Source organism: Bufo bufo, chromosome 4 (genome assembly GCF_905171765.1).
Source record: "Bufo bufo chromosome 4, aBufBuf1.1, whole genome shotgun sequence".
Taxonomy (NCBI): Eukaryota; Metazoa; Chordata; class Amphibia; order Anura; family Bufonidae; genus Bufo; species Bufo bufo.
The window spans coordinates 84,429,618-84,442,564 of record NC_053392.1 but is presented as its reverse complement, the minus strand read 5'-3'; positions in this window follow the sequence as shown (position 1 = coordinate 84,442,564).

Here is a 12,947-nt window from a genome sequence, read left to right as displayed (position 1 = left end):
TGTGGCCCCTTCACAGTAGTTATGCCCACCTTTGTGCCCCTTCACAGTAGTTATGTCTTCCCAGTACAAGCTGCCTTAAAGGGAAAATGTTCAGAAAAATATTTTCAGAAAATAGTGCCACAAGATCAGAGCAGTCACTTGACTTAATACACACAGATGTTTGTGGTCCAATGAGAAGGCTCACCAGTGGCAAGAAAAGGTATTTTCTCACTTTTATTGATGATTATTCAAGGTATACAGTTGTTTATTTGCTTCACAGCAAAAATGAAGTTCCAGAGAAACTTGAAGAATATCTCTCTGAAGTAAGCAACAAGTTTGCGAAAAAGTCAAAGATTCTACATGGAGACCATGGAACTAAATACACAAGTGAGAAAACACAAACCATTTTAAAGAGAAATTGAATCTTCTTCCAGACTACTGTACCATACAATCCTGGACAAAACAGTGTTGCAGAAAGACTCAAACTTTCTGTGAAAGCAGAAGTACTGTATGCTGTTTGATGCAGTTCTACCAACAACATATTGGGTTGAAGCAATCATGACATCATGGCATATTCAAAATAGACTACCAAGAAAAGCTACTGAGAAAATGCCATATGAAAAATGGAACAACAAGAATCCCAAACTACACCACATAAGAATATTTGGAAATAAGGCGTTTGTAAATGTTCCCAAACGTACCAAATGGGAATTCAATGCCCAGAAAGGTATCCTGGTAGGCTACAGTTAATCTCAAAAGGGTTACAGAATCCTTCACCCAGAGTCCAACAAGATAACAATAAGTAGAGATGTAGTGATTGATGAGAGTCATGTGTCTTTCAAGTTTCATGACGTTACACCAATAGTTAATCTTGAACAAGAACAACTTCAGTCACAATCCAAAAACAACCAGAAAGAAGATACAGAAATCTAGTTAGAGTCTTCAACTGAGGAAATAACAGAAGTACCAGATCAAGTATTAGATCAACCCCAAGTCAGAAGATCAACTAGATCAAACAAAGGCATCCCAGCTTAACTGTTATCTTATATGGTCAAGACACTTCCGGAGACAGTCACAGTCATAAGAGGAGATGCAATGATTACCTACACAAGAAAGATAGAAATGGATTAAAGCTGCTGATGAGGAAATTGAATTTCTTCATCAACTTCAAACACGAAAACTTACAAAGTCACAGTCAAGCAGTGGGAGCACTATTGTATGTAACAAACACGACTCACCCAGATATGACAGAAATAGTTGGAATTCTCTGCAAATACATAAGCAAACCACATCAAAGAGACTGGAGCACTGTTAAGAGAGTTTTTAGATATCTGAAAGCAACTGTAAATACAAGTTTGAAGATATCTGCCTCAGGAGATCTTGAACTCATAGGCTACGTAGATGCAGATTGGGCTGGTGATTCAGGGGATCGTAAATCCTCAAGCGGTTACATTCAAGTTAGGCAAAAGTTCAATTTTCTGGTCTAGCAGAAAACAGGTTTCTGTTGCTTTGGAATATGTATCTACAGCCTACGCCAGTCAAGAAGTAATCTGGTTGAATAAACTTTTGGAAGATCTTGGGGAACCATTAAGTCAACCAACAATAGTCTATGAAGACAACCAAGCATGTATTAAACTTGCAAGCAGTGAGAAGATTAGCGCAAGAACCAAGCACACTGATGTAAAATATCATCCCCCTCGTGAGGCATAATTGAGTTTGCTTACTCTGAACAAAATCACAGAAATGGTTAGATTAGAAATGTTGTAGGAGTATATATTGTTTCACTGAGTTATTATCCTACTAAAACGTAACTTTTATAATATTCAATTTTAAAATAAGTCCCACATATACAATATTAATAGACTGCGTATGATGCATCAGGCTGTAATAAATTGTATATATAGATACATGTACGAGGTACTAGATGCTGGGTGAGGATGCTGTTGGGTTACACCTTATGTTTGTAACTCACGGTTTGTTGCATACAGGGTAAATCGTCCTTCTTTCCGGGTATCCAGGCAAGTAAATGGCTCTATACGATCCCCAGAGGTGGCTTGGAATGCTGGAAAGTAACGTTAATGTTTGTTAGGTGCCACACGTTCTGGGTCCTGGGACACTAGAGGAGGAGAGGTATCCCTATTCAGCTAGTGTGGCCCTGCCTGAAAGCGGAGAGGTCTCCCGCCTAATTGCGGGAGAATCACCCCAGAAGGAGCGACCCCACTTATCGGTGGCTCTCCCTATTCTTCTCACCCTGCAGAGTGTAGGGTGAGAAGAATAGGGAGAGCCACCGATAAGTGGGGTCGCTCCTTCTGGGGTGATTCTCCCGCAATTAGGCGGGAGACCTCTCCGCTTTCAGGCAGGGCCACACTAGCTGAATAGGGATACCTCTCCTCCTCTAGTGTCCCAGGACCCAGAACGTGTGGCACCTAACAAACATTAACGTTACTTTCCAGCATTCCAAGCCACCTCTGGGGATCGTATAGAGCCATCTACTTGCCTGGATACCCGGAAAGAAGGACGATTTACCCTGTATGCAACAAACCGTGAGTTACAAACATAAGGTGTAACCCAACAGCATCCTCACCCAGCATCTAGTACCTCGTACATGTATCTATATATACAATTTATTACAGCCTGATGCATCATACGCAGTCTATTAATATTGTATATGTGGGACTTATTTTAAAATTGAATATTATAAAAGTTACGTTTTAGTAGGCTTGCTTACTCTGAAACTGAAAATTCTTTAGTTGATGCCATGATGAAACCATTACCAAAGTAAAAGTTTGAAAAACTCAAGGCAGCTATGGAACTAACAGGATAAGTAGTAGTGTTGAGTGGGGGGGGGGGCAGCAACTACATTATATGATTGCCTGTTTCCAGACACAGTGTTATGTTGTTAATAAAGCACTGCTGTCACGGATGATGTTGCAGATAGCTGGAACTTATAAATAAACATCCGACTGGCTTGATCCCAAACTAAGGAGCATATGGGTGAGCCCTATAAAACCCTAAGAGCTCTCCCTGACTGCTATGCCCATGCAAGGGTCTGAATGGTAGACGATTGCATGCCCACTTACCTAAGACTATGTGACACATGAAGACCCTATAATAGTGAGGGGACACGACTACCGGCTCCCTGCACTTAATACGGACGGAGTCAGGGTCACCTAGAATCAAGCCAGCAAGGAAACACAAATAAAGAAAACGACTTATCTTAGCAAACAGCAGCAGCAGCCTCCAGCAGTGAACACCTCATCCAGGAAGTAGTATAAACCGCAAAGTGAGGCAGTATGGGAGGGAATATAAAGGGAGACAATTAGTCTAAATAGGTGACACCTGTGAGAAGGAAAGGAGATGACAAAGTGAAACCAAAACAAAAAACGTCATGCAAGAGGTAGAGAAGAACGTCTACCAGACCTTCTCACAGAACTGGCGGTGACAGTACCCCTCCCTCTACGGGGGGACTCCGGACACTCAGAGCCCACCTTCTCAGGATGAGACCTATGGAAAGCCCTGATGAGACGAGTGGCCTTAATGTCCGCCACTGGGACCCACATCCTCTCCTCGGGACCATAACCCTCCCAATGAACGAGGTACTGGAGAGAACCGCGGATAATGTGAGAATCCACAATCCTAGAGACCTGAAATTCAAGATTGCCATCAACAAAAATCGGAGGAGGAGGCGGCAAAGAGGAGGGTACAGTGGGTTGGACATAAGGTTTTAATAGGGACCTGTGAAAAACATTATGGATCTTCCAAGTCTGAGGAAGATCAAGACGGAAGGCAACGGGATTGATGACTGACAAGATCTTGTAAGGCCCAATAAACCTAGGACCCAACTTCCAGGAGGGAACCTTCAGTTTGATATTCTTTGTAGACAACCACACCAGATCACCCACATTCAGGTCCGGACCAGGCACACGTCTCTTATCCGCCACACGCTTATATCTCTCACTCATCCTCTTCAGATTACCCTGAATCTTTTGCCAAATAAATGACAAAGACGAGGAAAATCTCTCCTCATCAGGTAAACCAGAAGACCCCTCTCCAGAGAATGTCCCAAACTGCGGATGAAACCCATATGCACCAAAAAATTGTGACTTATCAGAGGACTCCTGGCGACGGTTATTTAAAGCAAACTCAGCAAGGGACAAAAAAGAATACCAATCCTCCTAATTCTCCGCCACAAAACAGCGCAGATATGTCTCCAGATTCTGATTGACGCGTTCGGTCTGACCATTCGACTGCGGGTGAAAAGCAGAAGAGAACGACAACCGAATCCCCAAGCGAGAACAGAAGGCTTTCCAGAATCTGGAAACAAATTGCGTGCCCCTATCAGAAACGATCTCTGAAGGAATGCCATGCAATTTAACAATGTGATCAACAAACGCTTGCGCCAACGTCTTAGCATTGGGTAACCCAGGAAAGGGAATGAAATGTGCCATTTTGCTAAAACGGTCCACTACCACCAGAATCACAGTCTTCCCAGAGGAACGAGGCAGGTCCGTAATGAAGTCCATGGACAGATGTGTCCAAGGACGGGAAGGAATGGGTAACAGGAGGAGAGAACCCGATGGCCGTGAATGAGGGACCTTGGCACGAGCGCAGGTCTCACAAGCTGCCACAAAACTCTCAACCGTCTTACGAAGAGCCAGCCACCAGAATCTGCGAGCAATGAGATCCACTGTAGCTCTACTCCCCGGGTGCCCATCAAGGACAGTATCGTGGTGCTCCTTAAAAACCTTGTGTCGTAAAGCGAGAGGCACAAACAACCTCCCAGGAGGACAAAGATCAGGAGCCTCTGCCTGTGCTGCCTAAACCTCTGCCTCCAAATCAGGATAAAGAGCAGAGACGACCACCCCTTCAGCCAAAATGGAACCCGGGTCTTCAAAGTTCCCTCCTCCCTGAAAACAACGTGACAGGGCATCCGCCTTCACATTTTTAACCCCAGGGCGGAACGTGACAACAAAATTAAACCTAGAAAAGAACAAAGACCATCTGGCCTGTCTCGGGTTCAGACGCTTGGCCGATTCCAAGTAGGCCAGATTCTTATGGTCGGTAAACACGGTAATAGGGTGTCTGGCTCCCTCTAACCAATGGCGCCATTCCTCAAAAGCTAATTTGTTGGCCAACAACTCCCTATCTCCCACATAGTAATTTCTCTCTGCAGAGGAGCGTTTTCTTGAGAAAAAGGCACACGGTCGCCATTTGGCAGGAGAGGGACCCTGAGATAAGACCGCACCCACCTCAGAAGCATCCACCTCAACAATAAAAGGTAGAGAGACATCAGGTTGTACCAAAATGGGAGCGGAAGCAAAACTCTCTTTGATACTAGAAATGGCTTTAAGCGCATCTATCGACCACGAGGAACAATCTACCCCCTTTTTAGTCATATCAGTGAGTGGCTTAACAACAGAGGAATAATTCAAAATTAACTTTCTGTAATAATTGGCAAAACCCAAAAACCGCATCAGCGCCTTCTGATTCTCAGGAAGCTTCCAATCAAGCACAGCGCGGACCTTCTCAGGGTCCATGCGAAAACCAAAAGCGGAGAGAAGAAAACCAAGAAATTGAATCTCCGGACCCGCAAACACACATTTTTCCAGTTTAGCGCACAATTTATTCTCCCGCAGAATCAGCAAGACCTGACGTAGGTAGTCCCGATGAGTCTTGAAATCAGGAGAAAAAAATCTAAATGTCATCTAGATACACCAGTACAAATTTCCCCATTAAATGATGAAAAAAATGCTGTTCACAATATGTTGGAAGACGGCCGGAACATCAAACCAAAGGGCATAACCAAATTCTCGAAATGACCCTCAGGGGTATTGAAGGCCGTCTTCCATTCGTTCCCTTCCTTGACCCTGATTAGGTTGTATGCCCCTCTTAAATCCAACTTAGAAAAAACTTTAGCCCCAACAATCTGGTTAAACAGGTCCGGGATCAGAGGAAGCGGATATGGGTCACGAATTGTGATACGGTTCAGCTCCCTAAAATCCAGACAAGGTCTTAAAGAAGCATCTTTTTTCTTAACAAAAAAAAAACAGCGGCAACTTCGAGGGTCGGATGTATCCCTTTCTCAGGCTCTCAGATATACACTCACCTAAAGAATTATTAGGAACACCATACTAATACGGTGTTGGACCCCCTTTTGTCTTCAGAACTGCCTTAATTCTACGTGGCATTGATTCAACAAGGTGCTGATAGCATTCTTTAGAAATGTTGGACCATATTGATAGGATAGCATCTTGCAGTTGATGGAAATTTGAGGGATGCACATCCAGGGCACGAAGCTCCCGCTCCACCACATCCCAAAGATGCTCTATTGGGTTGAGATCTGGTGACTGTGGGGGCCATTTTAGTACAGTGAACTAATTGTCATGTTCAAGAAACCAATTTGAAATGATTCGAGCTTTGTGACATGGTGCATTATCCTGCTGGAAGTAGCCATCAGAGGATGGATACATGTTCTCATTCTGTTTACACCAAATTCGGACTCTACCATTTGAATGTCTTAATAGAAATCGAGACTCATCAGACCAGTCAACATTTTTCCAGTCTTCAACAGTCCAATATTTGGTGAGCTCGTGCAAATTGTAACCTCTTTTTCCTATTTGTAGTGGAGATAAGTGGTACCCGGTGGGGTCTTCTGCTGTTGTAGCCCATCCGCCTTAAGGTTGTGCGTGTTGTGGCTTCAGAAATGCTTTGCTGCATACCTCGGTTTAAACGAGTGGTTATTTCAGTCAACGTTGCTCTTCTATCAGCTTGAATCAGTCGGCCCATTCTCCTCCGACCTCTAGCATCCACAAGACATTTTTGCCCACAGGACTGCCGCATACTGGATGTTTTTTCCTTTTCACACCATTCTTTGTAAACCCTAGAAATGGTTGTGCGTGAAAATCCCAGTAACTGAGCAGATTGTGAAATACTCAGACCGGCCCGTCTGGCACCAACAACCATGCCACGCTCAAAATTGCTTAAATCACCTTTCTTTCCCATTCTGACATTCAGTTTGGAGTTCAGGAGATTGTCTTGACCAGGACCACACCCCTAAATGCATTGAAGCAACTGCCATGTGATTGGTTGACTAGATAATTGCATTAATGAGAAATAGAACAGGTGTTCCTAATAATTCTTTAGGTGCGTGTAAGTACGCATAGCGACTCTTTCAGGTTGGGAGAGATTGTATAAACGTGATTTTGGCAGCTTGGCGCCTGGGATGAGATTAATAGGGCAGTCGTACTCCCGGTGGGGGGCAACTCCTGGACGCCACTCTCGGAAAACACATCAGAGAGAAAAGATGGTACAGTCTTGGTAGAAACCTCTGAAAGAGATGCCGTGAGGCAATTCTCTCTGCAAAACTCACTCCAACCATTTATTTGCCTTGCTTGCCAATCAATGGTGGGGTTATGTTTAGTTAGCCAGGGTAGCCCCAACACTAGAGGAGTAGTAAATCCGCTTAGGGAGAAACACGACATATCCTCAACATGAGCGTCAGCCACAGTCAAACGGATATTGTGAACTATGCCCTTTAACGATCTTTGAGAAAGTGGAGCGGAATCGATAGCAAAAACAGGTATATCCTTTTCCAAAGTGTATACCTGGAAACCATGCGTTATTGCAAATTGATTATCAATGAGATTGACAGCTGCTCCACTATCTACAAAAATCTCACAAACAATGTTCTTGCTGTCTAGCGCCACCCTGGCAGGTAGGACAAAACGGGAACTACAAGCAAACGGCAAACCTTCAATTTCCACATCAACCTTGCCAATAGTAGCAAATGGAAGGTTTTTAGAGGGGTTTTTCTTTTCTTTTATTACCCTCAGAAAACTCCATGAATCTCCTAGAGGGGCAAACATTAGCCAAATGATTTATACCCCCACAACAGAAACAAACCCTCCTCTGAGAGCTGAATCTTCTACTATCAGAGGTAAGCAAACCCAGCTGCATGGCCTCCTCCTCAGAGGGGATTGAGAGAGACTGAGACCCCTGCACACTGAATGAGACAGTCCCACTGTCCTTGGGCTGAATAGGACAGGAAGGAAAAGTCTACTCTCTCTCTCTCTCTAAGACGCCTGTCAATACGAACAGCTAGAGACATGGCAGACTCTAACGAGGCTGGTCTCTCATGAAAAGCAAATTTATCTTTCAATCTTTCCGAAAGACCATGGCAAAATTTACTTCGGAGTGCAGCATCATTCCAACCAGTATCAGCTGCCCATCTCCGAAATTCAGAACAATATATCTCTGCGGACTGTTTACCCTGGCATAAAAGACGCAGTTTAGATTCAGCCAGAGCAATACGATCTGGGTCATCATACATCTGCCCCAGGGCTACAAAAAATTCATCCACCGATCGGAGGGGTCGTGCCCCCACCGGCAGCGAAAAGGCCCAAGGCTGAGCGTTATTCCTGAGCAGCGAGATGATGATCCCCACCCTATGCTCCTCATCACCAGAGGAATGGGGAAGTAGGTGAATAATGGAGTTTGCAAGCCTCTCTAAGGCTACTTTCACACTTGCGTTAGGAGCGGATCCGTCTGGTGTCTGTACAGACGGATCCGCTCCTATAATGCAAACGCTTGCATCCATTCAGAATGGATCCGTCTGCATAACCAGATCTGATTTTTCAAAACTCAGATCCGACAGTATATTCTAACACAGAGGCGTTCCCATGGTGATGGGGACACTTCAAGTTAGAATATACTAAAAGAACTGTGTACATGACTGCCCCCTGCTGCCTGGCAGGTGCTGCCAGGCAACAGGGGGCAGACCCCCCCCTGTATTTAATCATTGGTGGCCAGTGCGGCCGGCCCCCCTCCCTCCCTTGTATTTAACTCATTGGTGGCCAGTGCGGCCGGTCCCCCCTCCCTCCCCCCCCCTGTATTTAACTCATTGGTGTTAACGCAAGTGTGAAAGTAGCCTAAAGCGAACAAAATTCTCACTACCCCCGGAGAACGTATCCGGAAGCGAGATCTTAGGCTCGGAACAAACTCCATGAACGCCAGCAGAACCGGTCACCTGAAACTGAGATTCTGATTTAATTACGTTTAACAATCCCAAAACATTTTTTTAATTCCAACCATGTGGAAACTAAATATACAATATACGTAAATGAACAACTGAGTCTTGATGCTCAATTTCAACTTAACACACACAGATAGATTGCTGCAGTAATCACATATTTATGCTGCTTAATTAAATGGAACACCCCTCCAAAAAAAATTATTGCGACCAACAATTGCGACCAACCATTTCAGTGGAAACTGAAAATACATAAGCGGATGACTGTGGCTATATATCTTATATACAGTTGCAATAAAAAGTATGTGAACCCTTTGGAATGATATGGATTTCTGCACAAATTGGTCATAAAATGTGATCTTCATCTAAGTCACAACAATAGACAATCACAGTCTGCTTAAACTGATAACGCACAAAGAATTAAATGTTACCATGTTTTTATTGAACACACCTAGTAAACATTCACAGTGCAGGTGGAAAAAGTATGTGAACCTTCGGATTTAATAACTGGTTGAACCTCCTTTGGCAGCAATAACTTCAATCAAATGTTTCCTGTAGTAGCAGATCAGACGTGTACAACGGTCAGGTGTCATTCTTGACCATTCCTCTTTACAGAACTGTTTCAGTTCAGCAATATTCTTGGGATGTCTCGTGTGAATCACTTTCTTGAGTTCATGCCACAGCATCTCAATCAAGTTGAGGTCAGGACTCTGACTGGGCCACTCCAGAAGGTGTATTTTCTTCTGTTTAAACCATTCTGTTGTTGATTTGCTTCTATGCTTTGGGTCGTTGTCCTGCAACACCCATCTTCTGTTGAGCTTCAGCTGGTGGACAGATGGCCTTAAGTTCTCCTGCAAAATGTCTTGATAAACTTGGGAATTCATTTTTCCTTCGATGATAGCAATCCGTCCAGGCCCTGACGCAGCAAAGCAGCCCCAAACCATGATGCCCCCACCACCATACTTCACAGTTGGGTTGAGGTTTTGATGTTGGTGTGCTGTGCCTCTTTTTCTCCACACATAGTGTTATGTGTTTCTTCCAAACAACTCAACTTTGGTTTCATCTGTCCACAGAATATTTTGCCAGTACTGCTGTGAAACATCCAGGTGCTCTTGTGCAAACTGTAAACGTGCAGCAATGTTTTTTTTGGACAGCAGTGGCTTCCTCTGTGGCATCCTCCCATGAATTCCATTCTTGTTTAGTGTTTTATGTATCGTAGATTTGCTAACAGGGATGTTAGCATATGCCAGAGACTTTTGTAAGTCTTTAACTGACACTCTAGGATTCTTCTTCACCTCATTGAGCAGTCTGCGCTGTGCTCTTGCAGTCATCTTTACAGGACGGCCACTCCTAGGGAGAGTAGCAGCAGTGCTGAACTTTCTCCATTTATAGACAATTTGTCTTACCATGGACTGATACTGCAAGGCTTTTGGAGATACTTTTATAACCCTTTCCAGCTTTATGCAAGTCAACAATTCTTAATCGTAGGTCTTCTGAGAGCTCTTTTGTGCGAGGCATCATTCACATCAGGCAATGCTTCTTGTGAAAAGCAAACCCAGAACTGATGTGTGTTTTTATAGGCAGGGCAGCTGTAACCAACACCTCCAATCTCATCTCATTGATTGGACTCCAGTTGGCTGACACCTCACTCCAATTAGCTCTTGGAGATGTCATTAGTCTAGGGGTTCACATACTTTTTCCACCTGCACTGTGAATGTTTACATGGTGTATTCAATAAAAACATGGTAACATTTAATTATTTGTGTGTTATTAGTTTAAGCAGACTGTGATTGTCTATTGTTGTGACTTAGATGAAGATCAGATCACATTTTATGACCAATTTGTGCAGAAATCCATATCATTCCAAAGGACTCACATACTTTTTCTTGCAACTGTATATAAAAATGTGTCTGTCTGTTCTTTACGCGCGACTAAACGACTGGACCGATCTTCACCAAATTTGTCCGGTAAGGTTTTAGACTGGGTCTCAGCTCTGTAGGACGTACCATTCCCAAAAAATGACCCACATTAGCCAACACAAGTCTTTCTCTTCAAATCCCAACTGCCATAAACACAGTTTTACTCCAGGTTTCCATAACAACCCAGCCATTTTTCTTTACTGCTTAAAGGGGCGGTCGCTGTAGAGGTCACTGTTTTTAAAGGGGTGAGCACAGTGGAGGTCACTGTTATTAAATGGGTTGGCACTGTGGAGGTCACTGTTATTAAAGGGGCGGGCGTTGTGAAGGTCCCTGTAAAAGGGGAGGTCACTGTGAAAGTCACTGTTAAAGGGGTGGTCACTGTGAAAGTCACTGTTAAAGGGAAGGTCACTGTGAAAGTCACTGTTAAAGGGAAGGTCACTGTGAAAGTCACTGTTAACCACTTAAGGACCACAGGTTTATACCCCCCTAAAGACCAGGCCCTTTTTTACAAATCGGCACTCCACAACTTTAGCGGTTTATTGCTCGGTCATGCAACTTACCACCCAAATGAATTTTTCCTCCTTTTCTTCTCACTAATAGAGCTTTCATTTGGTGGTATTTCATTGCTGCTGACATTTTTACTTTTTTTGTTATTAATCGAAATTTAACGATTTTTTTGCAAAAAAATATGACATTTTTTACTTACAGTTGCAAAATTTTGCAAAAAAAAACGACATCCATATATAAATTTTTCTCTAAATTTATTGTTCTACATGTCTTTGATAAAAAAAAAATGTTTGGGTAAAAAAAAAAAATGGTTTGGGTAAAAGTTATAGCGTTTACAAACTATGGTACAAAAATGTGAATTTCCGCTTTTTGAAGCAGCTCTGACTTTCTGAGCACCTGTCATGTTTCCTGAGGTTCTACAATGCCCAGACAGTACAAACACCCCACAAATGACCCCATTTCGGAAAGTAGACACCCTAAGGTATTCGCTGATGGGCATAGTGAGTTCATAGAACTTTTTATTTTTTGTCACAAGTTAGCGGAAAATTATGTTTTTTTTTTTTTTCTTACAAAGTCTCATATTCCACTAACTTGTGACAAAAAATAAAAACTTCCATGAACTCACTATGCCCATCAGCGAATACCTTGGGGTGTCTTCTTTCCAAAATGGGGTCACTTGTTGGGTAGTTATACTGCCCTGGCATTCTAGGGGCCCAAATGTGTGGTAAGGAGTTTGAAATCAAATTCTGTAAAAAATGCCCTGTGAAATCCGAAAGGTGCTCTTTGGAATATGGGCCCCTTTGCCCACCTAGGCTGCAAAAAAGTGTCACACATCTGGTATCTCCGTATTCAGGAGAAGTTGGGGAATGTGTTTTGGGGTGTCATTTTACATATACCCATGCTGGGTGAGATAAATATCTTGGTCAAATGCCAACTTTGTATAAAAAAAATGGGAAAAGTTGTCTTTTGCCAAGATATTTCTCTCACCCAGCATGGGTATATGTAAAATGACACCCCAAAACACATTCCCCAACTTCTCCTGAATACGGAGATACCAGATGTGTGACACTTTTTTGCAGCCTAGGTGGGCAAAAGGGGCCCATATTCCAAAGAGCACCTTTCGGATTTCACTGGTCATTTTTTACAGAATTTGATTTCAAACTCCTTACCACATATTTGGGCCCCTAGAATGCCAGGGCAGTATAACTACCCCACAAGTGACCCCATTTTGGAAAGAAGACACCCCAAGGTATTCCGTGAGGGGCATGGCGAGTTCCTAGAATTTTTTATTTTTTGTCACAAGTTAGTCGAAAATGAGGATTTTTTTTTTTTTTCTTACAAAGTCTTATATTCCACTAACTTGTGACAAAAAATAAAAACTTCCATGAACTCACTATGCCCATCAGCGAATACCTTGGGGTGTCTTCTTTCCAAAATGGGGTCACTTGTGGGATAGTTATACTGCCCTGGCATTCTAGGGGCCCTAATGTGTGGTAAGGAGTTTGAAATCAAAT